A 17,810-nucleotide genomic window follows, 5' to 3' on the forward strand; every position below is an offset into this window, starting at 1 on the left:
AGGATCCCTGTTCTGGCCACAGGGTGTGGAGTGAGGCCCTTGGCCAGGAACCCTGCCTCAGGTTGTTCCACCTCGGATTGTGGAAACATCAAAGCATTCAGCAAAACCTGCAAGTCGTTCATGGAAGGCCTTGGCTGAAGATGGCGTATTGCAGTCCTCCTCCTCGTTGGTGTCCACCCGGGTGTCCGGCTGGTCTGGCGCCAGAGGAGGAGTGCTGAGTGCCGAAGGCTTAGGTGTGGAAACTGGAGCAGGCGGCTCCTGTGGAGGCTGGTGCGGAACCGGCTGAACTGTAGGTGGCAGGGAAGCCGAAATTGAAGGACCCGGCATGGGCAGCTGGGTCTGCACTGGCGCTTGAGGTGCTGGAGCCGTAGGAGCACTGACTATATGCGCTGGCGGTGGGACTAGAGGCAGCATGTCCCTGATCACATCGCGAAGAATGGTGCCCATCTGAGGAGACCTCATAAGCGTGAGGAATTTCTCGGAAAACCTGTCCTAACAGGCTGGTGGGGTGCCAGGTGGTATTGACGGAGTAGCAGACGGCATCTGAGGCCTGTGCGTACTTTGCTTGGCTGGTTGCGGTGTATAAAGATATGCTGTAGGCCACGTACCTGGCGAAGAACAGTCCCACCGGGACACTATCACCTACCTGCTCCCTGAATGGGGTTGGTGTGGGACGAGCTGCCATTTTGTCTGGTACGGCGGCCATTTTGTCAGGCAGCATGCCACATGCCTGTGTCGTGGTGCTTGCCTTGCCCGGCCTCCTCCTGGACACTTGGCGGTGGAGATTGAGGCTGGAAGGACACCTGGCCGTTGCTGGTACGTGTCTTCCTTGGTCCTTTGAACAGTCCCAAAGGTGTCTGCATCTGTGTTGTCTGCATTGCCAACGGCTGCACTGTGCTCCTGGAGCTGACCGGAAGAGTCCTTGCACCTTCAGCTCCTGGGCACCTCTAACTGGAACCAGCAGCGGGAAAACCAACCTGCAGCACCCCCGGTTGACCCATCCAGTCCTCTGGAAAAATCACACATAGGTGGGGGTGAGTAAGTAAACAAAGTATTTGTCTGCCCCTGTCCTCCATAGGATAACATTGAGAACATGTCTCTTTTTATCCTTCCATTCCACTGCTTTTGGTCGTCACACTAGAGCAGCTTTACCAGAAAGATGTGAACACATTTTTACTTACCAGTAACTTTGTTGCATCTCTTCTATTGAACAATCACCAACACAAGTACTTTACCTGCATCAGATACATTCTGGGGACAAGCATTTACACCTTTGGGCACAAGGGCCCCCTCTTCATACATGGGAGCACCTTCTTAGGTTTTACTGGGTATTACAGGCATTTCATGGCAGATTAACCATAGCTGCCCCTTTGACTGCACTCAACTTCAGAGAAACATAAAAAGGTTACTTGATCAGTGGAGTATGAAGGCCTTTCAGTGCTTGAAGAATTCCCTTGGCCAGGCACTTGTTCTCAGGGAACCTGACTACCGGAAACGTTTCATCGTACAAAATGATGACTCCGACGCTGGAAAAGGAGCAATCCTGACAAAGGCAGGGGATACCATATATGCTTCATCAGTGTCCAGCGTAATGACAGAGTTAGGATGGACCCACAGTGGAAAAATAAGTTTGTTCCATTGTGTGGCACCTTAGGAAGGAGATAACCTCTTTGGGGCTCAATTCACTGTACAGACTGTCAATAAACCCTTAAAATGGCTAATGAACATGAAGGGAGAGAATCCCAAGTTGCTCAGGTGGACAATACGCCTTGTTTTAACTTTTGAGCATAGGCCAGGTACTCAACATAGCAATGTTGATGGCTGTTCAGGATGTTTAACTGACTAGAACGGGAAACCCATCCAGGGGTGGATTAGATCCCCAAGTGTCTAGTGTGGTGGGACCAGTGTTATAAAAGATGTTCTTTTTGCACATTCCCCTACATAGATTGCCACAAACCCCCCTCGCCCCCCCAGTCTTTTTGCTTATTTTTTCATATCATGCCTTTTGGAGGCCAGTAAAGCCTTCTGCTTTACTTCCATTCTTATGGTGAAACCAACTAGACCCCCAAGACATTCACTACTGACAGACTTTGTCTCTATTAAAATTCTTGTATTTTTACAATTGTACACATCACCTTACAGTGAAGTGCAGTTAGGATACATCAGACAAGCTGGCGGCAGCAGTGTGATTTTTACCATTTGTGATATTTTTCTCATGCACTTTTGCATTTACTGCGAATGGGTACCAAAAAGGTGGCTAGCACCGTAAAATGGCAGTGCCATGAGCTTTCGCTTGTTCTCTAGCCATTGTGTCCTTTGGCCTTCTTCCAGCATTCTCAGGTCAGGAAATGCCATATATGGTAACCCCTTTTATGGTCAATCCTGAGATGTTCGAATGTTGCAGATCCTTACCATTGGTGTCCTTGGGATAGCTCCCAGCCTGAAACTTGGATAAAAGGAGGGCTCCTGCAGCTATTTGGCAGATCATCAGTGGAACCAAGACTTCTACAAAGAACAGCAGCTCACTGACAACCAGAAGAAGACTCCTGCAGCTGACCAGCATCAACTCCAGTGATTGGCCCGGTCAAGCCCTACTACCTACTTTGATCTCAGAAGTCCCTATGCCCATGGCCGGTGGGAACTACCAGTCTCGACCCCCGCTTAAAGATTCATGCCTTGGAAATCTTCAGAAGTGTCCCTGGATTAACCAGTGGACTGACCAGCTCCATTTTGTGCTATCTCGCTGCAACAGTTTTTCAAAACCAAGTCTTGGGACTTGAAAGATCATCAGTTTATGCCACAAATCACCTGTCCTCAAAATTACAGCCATTTCGCTTCAAGGGAAGCTGTGCTGGGACGTCTTCTGTGTTCACTACTGGATGATCGCCTGTCTCCAACTGACCATATGGACATCCGTTGGAACAATCGCTCTGCACTCCCGTGAGGTGTCCTGAAGGCTCTTCACTGCCAACTTCTCAAGGATCCGTGCCTGCTGAGCTTTGGAGGCATCCCAGGACCAAATGATGGACTGACCAGCTCTTTCTTTGGCTACCTTGCTGCAGTCGCTGTTGTGTGCAGAGCCTTGGAACTTCGCAGATATCAGCTAAAGCCACAAGTCACCTGCTCCTGAATTTTAAGCCGTCTCACACCAAGGGGAGCTTAGCTTGGCCTGCTCATGCCCTCAGTGCTGGACAATTGCCGGTTGCCAAACCGACCATGGTGACCTTTGTTGAATCTCGTGTTCCTGAGGTGTCCCGTGGCCATCCGTCCAGCAGATGTCTTCAGCTTTCTTTGTTTGGATGTTCTACTGGAAGCTGTTTGGCATCAATTTTTAAGTATCAAATGAAACTAAGTTCCTAGAAACAAATGATCTATTCTGTCTGGATGACCCTCGCAAAAGGAACCAAGGCAGAAAAACGAGCCTGAAATGAAGTATGTAACCTCCACACGTGGTATCGGTAGAACTCTGAGCCAGGATGTCTACATATCTGTTGCTCGCCCCCATCTCCCACAGGGTAACAAGGGCTTAAAGTCCTGACCAAACTCAGTCTGAGCAGACCTTCAGTGATGGAACCTGGCACAAGGTGCAAATCCCGCCCCAATCCTCTGCCCCCGTAACTCCCACCCGAGTCCTATCCTAGTGAGCAGGGATTGAGTTGAGACCCGATTAGAACTTTATTTAACATTTTATGACTCTTATTAATCGGAACCACTGGCATCAGCAATCTCTATATAAACCTACCTGAAGAGGGTATACTTTGGAACTGCTAACATTTGGGCACAAGGACACAAACCAACTTAGGGTTGGGCTTCATAACAGTTAGGGGAGCTTTTTGTGTAATTAGTCTAAAGAGTTCTTTCTATTTCTATGCATCTGAATACTTACCTGTTTTTCAATGGTCACTGAATCAATTACTATTCTATGTCTCCTGAGAGGGAATGTATACATCTGTTCTACAAGTGTTGTTGTAACAATATTTAACTAGGTTTTATCTGCTGAGTGTGTAATCTAAAGGACGAATACATATTTTGTTTTTACTTACCTGGCTGAATGGAATTACAGCGTTGCTCTGTGTGGACTCTGTATAGTCCTAGACCACTCTCACTAACCTTCCTGAGACTAAGACCAGCCGCCCTGACACCTTACCTTGATTGGGTTTGGCTAACCCCGCAGTGTGTTCCCCATTCACCATATTAGGGTGGGCTGCCAGATTCCTGTCACTAAGGTTGATTTTGGAAATCCATTTTCATACCACTGAAGCAACCTCATCACAATTGAGTTGTCAGCATGTGTGAGTCCATGAGACCCAGGAGGGACAAAAAGGCAGGGCCAAAGCCAGCGTCAAGGAATGGAAGACATGAACATCAGGAAGATGTCTGTTACTCAATTCTCAGGATGGTAGGCCCTGCCCAGGTGTCCCCAACAGCACTGATAAATCTGAAGGACTGACAAGTCAAAACCTGAGACTTCTTGAGGTTCAGGGAGGAGAACAAATTACTTACCCCAGGTAATGTTCTTTCGGATGGATGTTTCTCTCACAGATTCCTCATCTGATATATCCGATGTCCTGCATGCAGCTTCAATAACCTTTCAAAAGCAGAGGGCGCTGTGCATAGTCAACTCCAGCTCCCTAGACTACTTCGATCCTGGAGTCGGACGCAACATTGTCACTGGTACAAAAATCATGCACCAGGCCTGTTGCATCAGTTAAAGTTTTTCCTCTCTTATTGCACAGCCATCTCGAAGGTCAGACAAGCACCCAGACATTGAACGAGAGGAAGATGCAAGCAATGGAAATTCACCCAAGGATAGAGGGGGAGGTTGGGAGGGCGATCAAGAATCCATGGGTGGAACATCCATCAGAAAGAACATTACCAGGGGTAAGTCATTTGTTCTTCTAATGTATTGTGTCCTCCCACGGATACCTCATCTTTGTCAGACTCCAAAAGCAGTTCGTAGATGGAGGTGGGATCAATAATTTGCTATTGACTCATGCTGTGAAGAAAAGCTTGGCCAGATTTAGCTTCCTGACCCAACACAGAATCAAGCCAATAATGTTTCATAAAGGTGTGCAGTGAAGACCAGGTTCCAGTATTGCAAATATCCTGCACCGATATCCCCCTATGAAGGGCTGAAGTTGTAGCCACTCCTCTTGTCGAATGTGCCCTTAATTTATCAGGGACATCTTTGCCAGCTAAAATGTAACACTCGGATGCATAAAATGATCCATTGGGTAGCAGCCTGTCCTAACCTATGACCAGAATAACCAATAAAACGTAGATCATCTTGTCTGACTTCTGCCAGCCTGTTAATATAAAAGCTCAACGATCTCTTGGGATCCAGACAATGCTGTCCCTCTTCATCCTTGGAAGGATGAGGAGGTGGATAAAAGACAGGTAGAACAATGTTGTGTCAAGTAAAACGCGGACACCAATTTAGGAAGAAATGAAGTGCAAACCCTCCAAACAACCTTGCATGTCTCGGGAGGATAGCTCAGCTGCAACACACTCGCCTTGGAACGAGATGACGCAGATCCCCGGGTCCGCGCTTAGAAACCTCTCGGTATTAAGCGTGTTCTAAATAACCAATTACAATTACTATATCACAGCCTGAAGCTCACTCACCATCTGAGAAAAAGTGATCACTATGAGAAAAAAAGTCTTCAAAGTCAATATCCGAAGCGGATATGAATGTAGAGGCTTAAACGAAGCCCCCATTAAAAATGAAATACTAAATTAAGATCCCATGCCGGGACTATGAAAGGTACTGGTGGAAAGACGTTTGCCAGTCCCTTTAGGAACTGAATCACAATGGGCATCTTAAAATAAGAGCCTTGTTAAGGTGAGCGCTGGAAAATGGAAAGCGCAGGCAGAACCCCGTTTGCAGTAGACCTATAGCCCCGGATCGGCCAGATGTAACAAGCAAGATAACACTGAAGCAGTGTCTCAAGTTGTTAGGAACACTTGTATGCAGTACCCTTTGGATGCACTACAACATCCCTGACCTCCTGGCAACAGGAACCCAACCTTTTGTACTAGTCTCTACGACACAGCTTGGTAGCATGTTGAGCAGCCAGGCTGATCTCAAGAGGGGTCAATGTGAGCTGTAGGGGAGTTGCACAGAGATTCACAGTGATAAGTATTCAAATAAACTCTCAAACACAAGGTTTCTTGAATAAACTATCATTCATTTATCAGTCAGTTAGAAAAAACCTTCTTCAGAAGGGAGCAATATAAAGCAATGCACAAATACACTCCAAAAATACACACTCTTAAGTTTCTAAATCAGTAAGTACCCTTTTGGGATGGCCCACAGGCACAACCTACACCCCGAGGTGACCTCAGTAGCTAGGGTGCTGGAGACATTAATATATCACTGTTGCATTTATAATAGTTTAGGAATAGGTCAAAGAAAAGGGTTATTAGACCACACAAAGAGATCACAAATATTCTTAAGCAGGCAAAAACTTTCAGATCCCCCAATAAGAGTTATTCAGTGGAACAGGCCAAGTCAAAGTCAAGAAAAGCCTTTGCACAATGTTTTATAAGTCTTTGAAGAAAAAGACGAATCAATGTAGGGCCACAAGCTGTTAAACCTGTGAGGGGTAGAAGTTGCAAGCAACTCTACAAAATGCAGTAAGTTCTCTCAGACTTTACAGTACCTTTGGATTGAAGAAAAAGTGCAGCAGATGACTTCTGTTCCTGTGCATCTCTGCAGAGCTCACTGTTCCTGGACCTCAGTCTTGGGGACAAGAGGGAGAACTTCTGGGGACTCCTGCACTGCAATGAGACAGTCACCGCTTGCAACCGGCAATCTTCAAACAAGTGGCTGTTCAGTGTTTTAGCTCCTTGCGTCTACCACATATAGCAACACCGCAGTTCCTGGCAGTCGAGATGGACGTTCTTTGATTCTGGGGTCCCTCACTCTGTTGAGGGGGCTCAGGCTCAGTCAGTTCTGCTTCCTGGGAGTCCGGAGGATATTCCTGGAGCTCTTGGCCAACTTAAAAGCAACACACACAAACTGGTGTTCCTCTCCCTGGCTATTCGGTTTCCAGCAGCAACTCTGTGGAAATTCAACCAGCTCAGAGAGGATGTCCAGGTGGCTTACTCTGGAGTTGATTGGTCCCACCAACTCAAAGGGAGAAGTCAGCCTTGCAGGAGCTTCTCTGTCAATACGAATTCAGAGTTTCAGCACAGCAGCAGAGCTTCACCAGGCAAACCAACGTTCCAGGAGTTGCAGCAGGCGTCCTCGTCAAGTTCTTCTTCGGAATCCTTCGTCCAGTGGTCATCTCTGCCTTCCAAGTCAAAAAGCCTTGCCTTTTATGCAGCTTGCTGTCAGTCAACCAGCAGGGTGGCTGTCCTTGCCGGACAGCCAGCCGGCCAATCACCTAAGAGTGCATTCCTGTCTCCTAGGAGACTTAGCACAGGGAGTTTCGGGCACCTCCCTCGCTTCCTGCCCCGAAAGACACCCAGGAGCCAGAGGCGGGTTTCACTCGTGAAGCCTGCCAAAGACAAAACTAACAAAGGGACCAAATCTGGTTTAGCGCGCTTAGTCAAGAAGGACCTTTCCACAAAGAAATGACGAAAAATACCGGGGCCATTTTGTCAAACATTGCACCCATGGGTGCTTTATCAGGGCTGCGAACGCAGCCCGCGGTAAAATCCCATAATGGTAGCATGAACAGAACTAACACGCTTCGCTTCTTCCAGGCTATACCGAATCTAAGATCTTTGTCCACCAAAGATCTAAAATTAATCGAGTTCATAGATGACAAAAACCTTGATAAAATGTGGATCTATTGTCACTCTTTAGAAACGCTGAGAATAATTCAATCTTGTAAGAATGAGAGAAAGCTTCTAGGATTTGAATTGACCGCAGACGAAAGTAACGACATGAAGAATGTGGACAATACCCACTTGAACGAACAAGAAAGCAGCAGAATGTATGCAGAAATCAGCAGCTGCGAAAGTTATGAAATCAGTGTGAATCAAGAAAGACACAAAAATAATGTCAATTAAAACTACAAAAATCATCACAACCATTTTGCCCACCGCCAACGGACCAACAGAGAATATAATAGGTGGGAATCAAAAACTATTTTTTGGTGAGATCTCAGTCCATTGAGTGATCAATATGAATCGCAAGATAAAATGTCAAAATAACAACGAATCGAAAATAACGAACAATTAGTGACACTTTGCTCATGGAACACCCAGGGTCACTCGCATTTATTTCGCAAAGAGCAAGTGGAGTTGAACCACGCCAATATCGTATGTCTGCAAGAGACATGGCTCATCGAACCCCCAACCTGCGAAGGATATTTTACACAGACGAATCCAGCAATCGCAAGAACGACAGTTAGACCTTCGGCTGCTCTACTTACCCCGATCAAACAGGATCTACCGTTTGAAGTTATAGAATATACCAACATTGGTTGCTGGGCTCAAAATACGATTCTCAAAAACCGAACAACAATGCAGGTTAATATTAAAACCAACCCCTGCTTATCAGAAAGTTATCTTATTATCACTAATATTTACTGGAATCCAAGTAAACTCGATGAGGAGAAAGTAATGGATTCTGTCCTATCCGTAATTGATAACACCTCACAGAAATACGAATGGGTGGAATTCATTATATGCAGCAATTTCAATCTTCACCTCTATGACGAGGAAGGGAAATTGATAGAACATCTATTAGAGTCGCGCTCGTAGATGGTCAACAGAGACAAGCAATAGAAACTTTGACTGCCTGAATGCCGTAAACAGAGAAACAGACATCCCTTCTCCCACATGGTCATGCGGAAACAACAAGTCAACAATAGACTATCTACTTAACGAAAGTAATCATGCAATCCATCAAGGAAGTGATGAACATTTTTAGTGATCACAGGGACCACTACATTCTGAAACGTTCTTGGGAACTAAATGGCACTGGTACACCGAATAAAGATTCCACCTTTAACCCTGAATTCCCGAATGAACTGCCTCAAGATATCTTAAACTAACCTAACAAATTTGATGGAAACACTTCCAGAATTCAGAGTTAGAAAACATCAATAAAGTCAACTACTGCTGGTTACTTAACCAATTCAAATTGACGATCGTCCCCAACGATCAGCAGGAGCAAACGCACAAATATGCTTATAACAAGTAGAACGCTGCAAGGAAAAAAAATGAAAATTGATGTGAAGAGAGCCAAATATGAATCCCCCCTAGCTAAAAGGACAAAGAAACACACAGCCAAACAAAAATATAAAAATTGGTTGAAAAATGCGAAAATGATGCAAGACCAAGAGAATGCTGAAAACACGATGGCTACCCTCAAAAACAATAACACCCGACGTTTGCGGGAACTACTAAAACCAAACTAGAGTACAAAGGACGCAATGATAGTAGACGTCCCAGAATGTGCTTGGATCACCTACTTCACGGAGTTATATAAAGAAAGAACTACGAAAAAAGGAATAACGTCCATTGAAAAGAGATGGAATGTGTCCTATGATCGAGGAACTTGCAAACACAATCCGGAAACTCAATGCATCGAGGGCCCCTGGGTCCGACGGGCTGACAAATGCCATCCTTAAAAATAAAAAATAAATTTGGGCAGCCTTTTGTGGAGAAATCATTGATTTAAATCAACCGCACTAAAAGAGTTCCGGTCTCATGCCAAATTGCAACGATAATACCTATACAAACAGGGCTCAACCAAAGTTCCGATGAATTATCACCCTTTGGATTTACTGGATCCCTTGGGGAAAATATTTGCCAACCAACTACTATCAAAGCTAAACGCCTGGTCGGAGCAGACAAACTATCAGGCGGTCCGTTAAACCGGATTTGTCCGAAATGTAGGCATGGGTGCCAACCTGTTAATCATGAATCTACTGAAACATGAAGCTGCCAAGACAAGATGTCTCATATGTGGATTTAAGTCTTGCATTTGACAAAATCAACCGTGATTTATTATGGGCGAAATTGGAACAATGGGGCTGCCCCAGTGACATACTCCAGCCGATAAAATTACTTTATTGAAACACCAAAGTACAAGTGAGAATGTCTACTGATGGGATTGTATCTAACCTAATCAACACATGGCATGGTTTAAAGCAAGGATGCCCACTTGCCGCTGCACTTTTCAATTTGTTTACATCTGACTTTGAGGAAAATATTCACATACCCAGTATAAATCCTCCTAAACTTAATGCTAATGCTGTACCCTGCTTAATATATGCAGATATTCTCCTGGCAAAAACACCACAAGGCTTACAAATTGCGTTAAAAAAAACATTACAAGACACGGATCAAAATGAACTGTCAATAAACAATAAAAAGACGAAAATCGTAACGCTAACCCAAAAAATACAAAAGAAACAGAAATCCCCTGAATTATATCTACAAAATCAAAAACTGGAGCAGTTTGCAACCTACAAATATCTAGGAATCTGGATTAATCGATGTATGAATGAACTTCCCTGGAGAATTCATCTGAAATCCAAAGCACTAGCAAGACAAGGCCTAATGATTCATAGAAAATTTGGTAAATTCTCACTCAAGCCAGCATTAGCTTCCTATAAACAAAAAGTGACTGCCATATTAGCATATGGAGGAGAATCCATGATCAACATGGACCAATCAATATGGATGTAAATCGAGGCTATTGGCGAAAAATGTGTGCTCTCCGGCAATCAACACCTACGCCGCAAATACGTTATGAGCTTGGTTTGCAATCTCTCCAATCAATTGTCATGTGGAAAATACATACATATACATACGTATACTACATACCGAAAATTGAACAAAGATAATACTCTGGTATTAAGACATACTGAGAACCTCACACTTGAAGGTTACAGCACTGACAAAATGGAAAGAAGCAGTAGAGAACATATGCTTTGAAAAGGATATTTCCCTTGACATGCTGACAAACGGGCCTCAGAAAGCCAAAAAGCTGTTAGCAAGACTGGATTGGATCGAGACACAAAACAAGAAATATAAATACAAGTTAAACTTAAGATATGATGGAGAGTCCAGAACGATCAACCAATTACCACACTACCTCAATTTATTTCCTGATCGCCAAATCTGAGACACGTTCCTAGGATTCAGGTTGAACATTCTACCCCACCTGTCAAATCTCTGGAAAATGTAACCAAAGCAAAGACGCCAACACAGACTGTACATTTTTTTAAATCAGTGGAAAAATAGAAACTATTTACCATGTAATAATAGAATGAGAAGCACTCAGCCAGAAGCAACTAATATTTAGCAGAAAATATTCAAGTGCCCCCTACGAATTGGAAACTGAAGAACGCTTGAGTCATATTTATATGGGCAACAGAAAGATGGTTGTAACAATTGTCCATTTCTGGAAAGACATAACTTCTGACAACTTCGACCCTAACGCATAACAGATGTTTTGTACCATCAACTAAAGGAGAACGATTTTACAAGTACTATTCATTTGTGAACAAATGTAAGGTGTAAGATATAAACCAAATGCATTTAAAAAAAATAAAAAAATAATGGTAGTTAAAAGTAAACCACTGCCACCAACCATTCAGTGAGGAAAGGGTAAAACAAAAATGTTACATGAGAAGCTAGACAAAGGGAATACTAGGTAACCCCACAAGCACCCTATTGTGAGATGGTGTGTGCTGTGTCTAGAAAGTTACATGGGAAAGTAAAGTCAATTTGACTTTACTGCTCTGGGAAACAGTAGTTTATCCCAGAGAAGGTATTTAAACCTTTGGGAAATCTGAAAGACTTCCCTGTGTCCCTGCACTGAAGGTGCTGTGTGACATGATGTAAAAGATGATGCCTATGGAGTTCGTCAGACTCCACAACCAAAAGAAACAGTGTACAAAATCACATTAAAATAAATGAGTGGGAAAAAGGGTCTCACTCTCTCCAGGTTAAAAAGAATCAAGTCCTCAAAATCCAGCAATGTTGCTGGGGGTCTCTAAGGTAGAGAGAATTAGCACATTTCTGAGAATTCTCCCTAACATAAGTGTACGGGTCAATATCTTTAGCTCAGCACAAGGTGCAAAAAATGTTCCAGCGGTACAGAGGTTTCATTGCTGGCCTTCTGGCCAAAAGCAACGCCTCCATCAAGTCTTCTGGAAGACCCCAATCCATGTATCTTAACCTCTCAGAAACTGAAGGTACAGAGGTTTGATTTCTGGATGGAGAAGATGGTCTACCCCTTGTGAGAGTAGGTCTACTCTCTGGGGAAGACGGAATAAAGGGCAGATGGACATAACCAGAAGGTCTGGGTACCACGTTCACGCAGCCCAATCCGGAGCAATCAGGATCATGGACTTCCTGAACTTCCTCAACCTCCTGGTGACATGAGGAATGACAGGGGTTGGGGTAGGGGGGAAATGGACGTGTGCAGGAGTGGAAAATCCCACTGCACCACAAACCCGTCCCCCAGAGCTGCTCTCTGAGAAATTTCGCTGGAGCAGAACAGGTTGCATTTCCTGTTGATACTGGACGCAAATGGGTCCACTTGAGGGGTACCCTAAAGCGCAAAGATCTCTAAAAGGACTTCCTGAGCCAACTCCCACTCGTGGGAGACTGTGCTCTGCCTGCTCAGTGTATCCGCCGTCATGTTCTCTTCTCCGGCTAGGTGAACAGCCAACAGAGATTCCTTCTTGAAGTGCTCAGAACCAGAGCTGCAATGCCTCTCTGCACAGATTCCGTGATCCTACACCCTGCTCTCTTGTTGAGATAATGCATAGCCACTGTATTGTCCGTCATTATCAGGACATGTTTTCCTCGCACAAAGGTCAAAAAGGCCATCAGCGCCAGTCCGATTGCCATCAGCTCTGAAAGGTTTATGTGTAGTTTGGGCTCCGACAAAGAACAACGACCGCCGATTGTCAGATCGTTCATGTGAGCTCTCCATCCCGTGCGGGAGGAGTCCGTGACTACCGTCACCTCTGGGCACAGTTGCCAAAAAGGTTCTCCTTTCATCTCATTCTCCTTGCAGGCCCACCACAGGAGATCCTGTGTGACCCTGCTCAGGTCCTGAAGAAAGTCTGCATTCTGCTGTACAACTACAACCATTGAGATCTGAGGGCCCACTGGAGGGATTCTCATGCTCGATGGGCCTCTAACACCAGGAAAAGGCAGACTGCCATAAGGCTGAGCAACCTTAGCAAATAATAGGCCAGCAGATGTTGGGCATTCTCAAATGTTCTTACCATCTGCAAAATATCCTGAGCCCTTTCTTGGGGGACGTATCTTTCCCAGAGTAAGAGTCTTGAACTGCTCCAATAAATTGAAGCTTTTGAGAAGGTGGTATGTGGGACTTCTTGAAATTGAGGGAAAAGCCCAGTTTGTGAAGGGAGTGGCAGGTGCTGCTGTCATGTTACCTAACCTGTTCGGAAGAACGAGCTCTGATCAGCCAATGGTCCAGCTAGGCATAGATGTGAATCCATCCCCTCCTTAGATTCGCTGCCACCACCGCCATCAACTTGAAGACCCTTGTGGAGGAGGTGAGCTTGAATGGCAGAACCAGAAATTGAAAGTGAGAACTGCCAATGGCGAATCTAAGGTACTTCCTGTGTTTGGGATGTATAGGCAAAAAGGAAGTAAACATCCTGGAGCTCAAGTAACACCATTCAATCCAGGAGCTGAAGGGTGACCATCTTGAATCTTTCCTTCCTGAGGAACTTTTCAAGCGTCTCAGGTCCAAGATGGGTTGCATACCACCTTTCTTGGTAATCAGAAAATAAGTACCAGCATCCCTGGTTACTCTCCACTACGGGTACTCTTTCTATCACACATTTCGCCAGCAGGGAGAGAACCTCCTGCAGAAGGAGGGAATCTGGATCCCTTAACAACCGCTTGCTTGGCGGACAATCCGTGGGCCTCTAAGAATGGTAGACAGTAAGCATGGGCTAATGCTTGCAGTGCCCAAGCATCCGAACTAATGCTTTGCCATTCATCTAAATGCTGTACCAGTCTTCCTCCCATTACCGTCCTCTGGACCAAGAACTTGAAGAGGTTTTGTTGATGTGGCTGCAGTGGAGGGCAAATAGGCAGAGGCTGTGCTGGTGGTTTTCCCTCCATGACCTCGTCCACCACGAGAATGTCTTCTCTGGCCTCTCGGACATCTGTCCCCTTGTTCTGCCAAATAAAGTATAGTACCGAAAAGAACAACCCCTCTACACTTGAGAGTCCAAATAGCTTTGTTGTGTTGGCAAATCGCTGCTCCCAGTGACTTACCAGCTGCCGTGGATGCCTGAAGCTTGTCCAGAGACTGCTTGTGCCAAATAGTTGAGAGCCATCAAACAGCATTTCTAAAAGCCTTCCCTGAACATCAGGGCAAACCCCAACCTGTGCAGCCACGCAAATCTTCTGGCAACAATGCCCGCTGACATAGAGCGCCTCACACAATGCGGGAGTCTAATCCCTTATTGCAACAACTGACATTGTGTCCTTCCCATCCTGGACGATGTTGAGAAATCCTTCAGGAATATGCTGAGCAACCACATCACAAAGTATAAGAACATTTCTTCAGAGCACACGTAACATTTGTCTTCAGGGCAATGCTTGACACAGGAAACACCCTCTTTTCTAGGATATCACATTTCTTATCATCCCTATCAGGGGGGATCGTCTAGTAGGCTGCAGCCTTTGCGTTAGACGTGGCTGCTTGCACCACCAGACTCTCCAGAGAAGGATGGCTAGAAAGAAACTACAGGTCTATTGCTGAAGGCCCGTACTTTGTCAGATCTTTATTAACTGCTGTTGTGGTGTCTGGCTTTTAGCAATTTTCAAGGATCCTGTGTTTTTAAAGCAGTATGAAAAGGCAAGACTGGATCCCTTAGGGGGAGCTTTTCTAGGATATCTGTCAGATGTTGCGTTTCAACCTCTCTAACAGGACGACCCCAGCCCAGGTAGTCTGTCTCCTTACCCACAACAGACCTGTAAGAGGCATCAACATAATCAGCTGAAAACTGTGTGGCAAACTCCATTTCCGGGGAAATGTTCAAGCCACTTGCATCCTTTAAACAACCAACTGGATTAAGCAACCTAGACTAATGAGTTCTCCTGGTACATTAGGATATCATACCCCAATGCAAATGCAGGATTGTCCTGTTCCTCCATTTCCTCTTTTCAAAGATAAAGCCCACAGTCTTGAAAAATTCCTTCTTAGACAAGGGCTTGAAACTCTTCGAGGGTTCAGATGAAATCATCGATGACTTCCAACGTCAAAGGCATCGACATCGAAGAACATCTAGACCCTCGACGGAGAAGAGGAAGGACATGGCTTCCAATTCTGTTGATTCAAACTGGTCTACGCCTCTCAAGGACGCTGCTCGGACTAACTGCTCCGGCTCTTAGGCGTCTTTGTAGCAGTTTTCACCGACTCCCGGTCAGCCATATTAGGCGCGATAGGGCCATAAGCCTTTTTAAGTTCATTCGAATGGCTGCGAGCGGCCGCCTTCGGTATCACCTCAAGGCATCTGCAAGCGAAATTCCTCTCAGTCAGCTTTAGAGGCCGATTTGCTTGGGAAACAAACACTTTTTCTCTCAGGTGAGGAATCCGACTACGATGGGGATAGATGATATCTCGTGAATCACTCCTCGACACGGAGTGCATAGAATGTTTAGAGCACTTCTTAGCTCTCTGAAGTGAGATGTCCCTCGAGCTTTTTTTGTTGGATGATCTCTTTTATAACAGGGTGGTCGAAGGAGATTTAATAGTTGGCCTATATAGGGCGAGCTTCCACTTCCTCTGTTTCAAGGCCTCAACAGTCATCGACTGGCAAGACCCACAGTCATCGACCTTATGGTCCACCCCTAGACACCAGAGGCATATCCTGTGCAGATCTGTAATCAACATTTACGATACAGTCCGCACACCTCTTGAATCCAGTTTTTGGAGTAGACATAACTCAAGATGTCGAGAAAACGCAGTTGAAAATCATGGAGGCAATTGAAACGTTCAAATCGCTATTCTGCTGAAAAACAGAACAGAGGCAACAGGTGCGGTGCATGCTATTTGTTGCTGTCAAGGCCGAGAGCGGGATGCAAGCCACCAAGGGGACCTGGAGTTAAAGCACGGCGCCCTCTGCTGTCAAAATGTTTCCGAAGCTGCATACAAGATATCGTATATAGCAAAGATGAGGAATCTGGGAGGACACGATCCACTAGAAGCAAAACTGTGCAATAGTCTGCATGTGCGGTACAGATACACATGGTATGGGGAGTAAGCTCTGACAAGCCAGTCATGCAGGAAGGTGAAGACATGTATGCTTTCCCTTCTGAGGAACGCTGCAACTGCGGTCAGAAGACAGGTGAAGAATCTGGGTTCCGAACAAAGATTGAATTGCAAGTCCTTCAATTGGAAGATACTTCCTGTGCTCGAGATGGATTGGCACATGGAAGTAAGCATCTTCATGGCCCAGGGATAACAACAGTCCAGCAGATCAAAGGCAAGAAGAATCAAAGGCCAAAGTGACCATCTTGAATGCATTCATGCACTTGAACACGATTTATAGCCTTAGATCCAGAATACAATAAAATCCCCAATCCTCTTGCAGAAATGGATAGCAACAAATTCTCTTAATCCATGCCTTGTTCTGGATGGGGCGCAAGCTCCATGGCATCCTTCAACAAAAGCAGACAGACCTCTTCTAGAACATTAAAGGAGACCGCTGATTGTCAGATCGCTGTCGTGAGCTCCCCACCCCGTGAGTGAGGCATCCATCACTACAGTTATCTCCGGCCATGGTTGCCAAAAAGATCCCCCCCCTTAAGGATATTGTCTTTGCAAGTCCACCATAGAAGATCTTAAGCCACTCTGGACGTAACTAAGAGGAGGTCTGACATATCCCCTCAAGATTGAGACCATTGAGTTCTGAGGGCCCATTGAGGGGATCTCATTCTCAATCGGGCTTCTGGCACCAGAAAAATGCAGGATGGCATGAGGCCGAGCAACCTCAGAAAATCAAAGACCGGCAGATGCTGGGCATCTTGGAGCTTTGTTACCATCTGCAGAATGTGTAGAGCCATCACCTCGGGAGGCGAGGCTTTCCCAGAGGAAGTATCCAGGACTTCTCTGATGAACTGGAGATTTTGGAATGGTATCATTTGTGACTTCTTGTAATTGAGGAAGTAGCCCAGTCTGTCTAAGAAGTGACAAGTCATGGTCAGATGTTCCTGGGCCCATTCGGGTGAACACACCCTGATTAACCAGTCGTCCAGGTAACGGTAGACGTGAATCCCCCCTTCTCCTGAGACTCGCTGCCACTACAGCCATCAGCTTGGTGAAAATCCTCAGGCGGAAGTCAGCCCGAATCGCAGAACTCAAAAATGATAGCGAGAACCGCCAACCGTGAACCTCATGTACTTACTGTGCTTGAGATGGATCGGCACATGAAAGTAAGCATCCTGAAGGTCCAATGATACCAAACAGTCTTGGAGTTGCAGAGCTTGAAGGATCTGAGAAAGGGTTACCATCTTGAACTTGTCCTCCCTGAGGAACTTGTTCAAGTGTCCAAGATGGGTCTCAATCCTCCGTCCTTCTTTGGAATGAGAAAGTAAGGGGAGTACTAACTTGTTCCTCCCCACTACAGGTACATGCTCTATTGCCCCTTTCTCTAGCAGGGTTAAAATCTCCTGCACAAGCAGCGGGTCTGGAATTTTGGCAGTTGGCTCCCGGTGGATGTTCCCAAGGCCTTTGTTGAAAAGGAAGTCAGTAACCCTGAGCTACTGTCTTCAGTGACCAAGAATCTGAAGTAATGCCCTGCCAGTCGTACAGATGATGAGATCCTGCCTCCCACCGGGGTCTT

At 45.6% G+C, this 17,810-nt stretch overlaps 1 protein-coding gene across 4 annotated transcripts in view; it reads right to left on the minus strand.

The window, feature by feature from the left end:
- Nucleotides 1-17,810, minus strand: part of SLC4A11 (solute carrier family 4 member 11) — a 1,288,767-nt gene that overhangs the window by 388,250 nt on the left and 882,707 nt on the right. The gene's annotated exons all lie outside the window — the stretch shown is intronic.

Source organism: Ambystoma mexicanum, chromosome 6q (assembly GCF_040938575.1).
Source record: "Ambystoma mexicanum isolate Mex_15411 chromosome 6q, UKY_AmexF1_1, whole genome shotgun sequence".
In the NCBI taxonomy this organism is placed as follows: Eukaryota; Metazoa; Chordata; class Amphibia; order Caudata; family Ambystomatidae; genus Ambystoma; species Ambystoma mexicanum.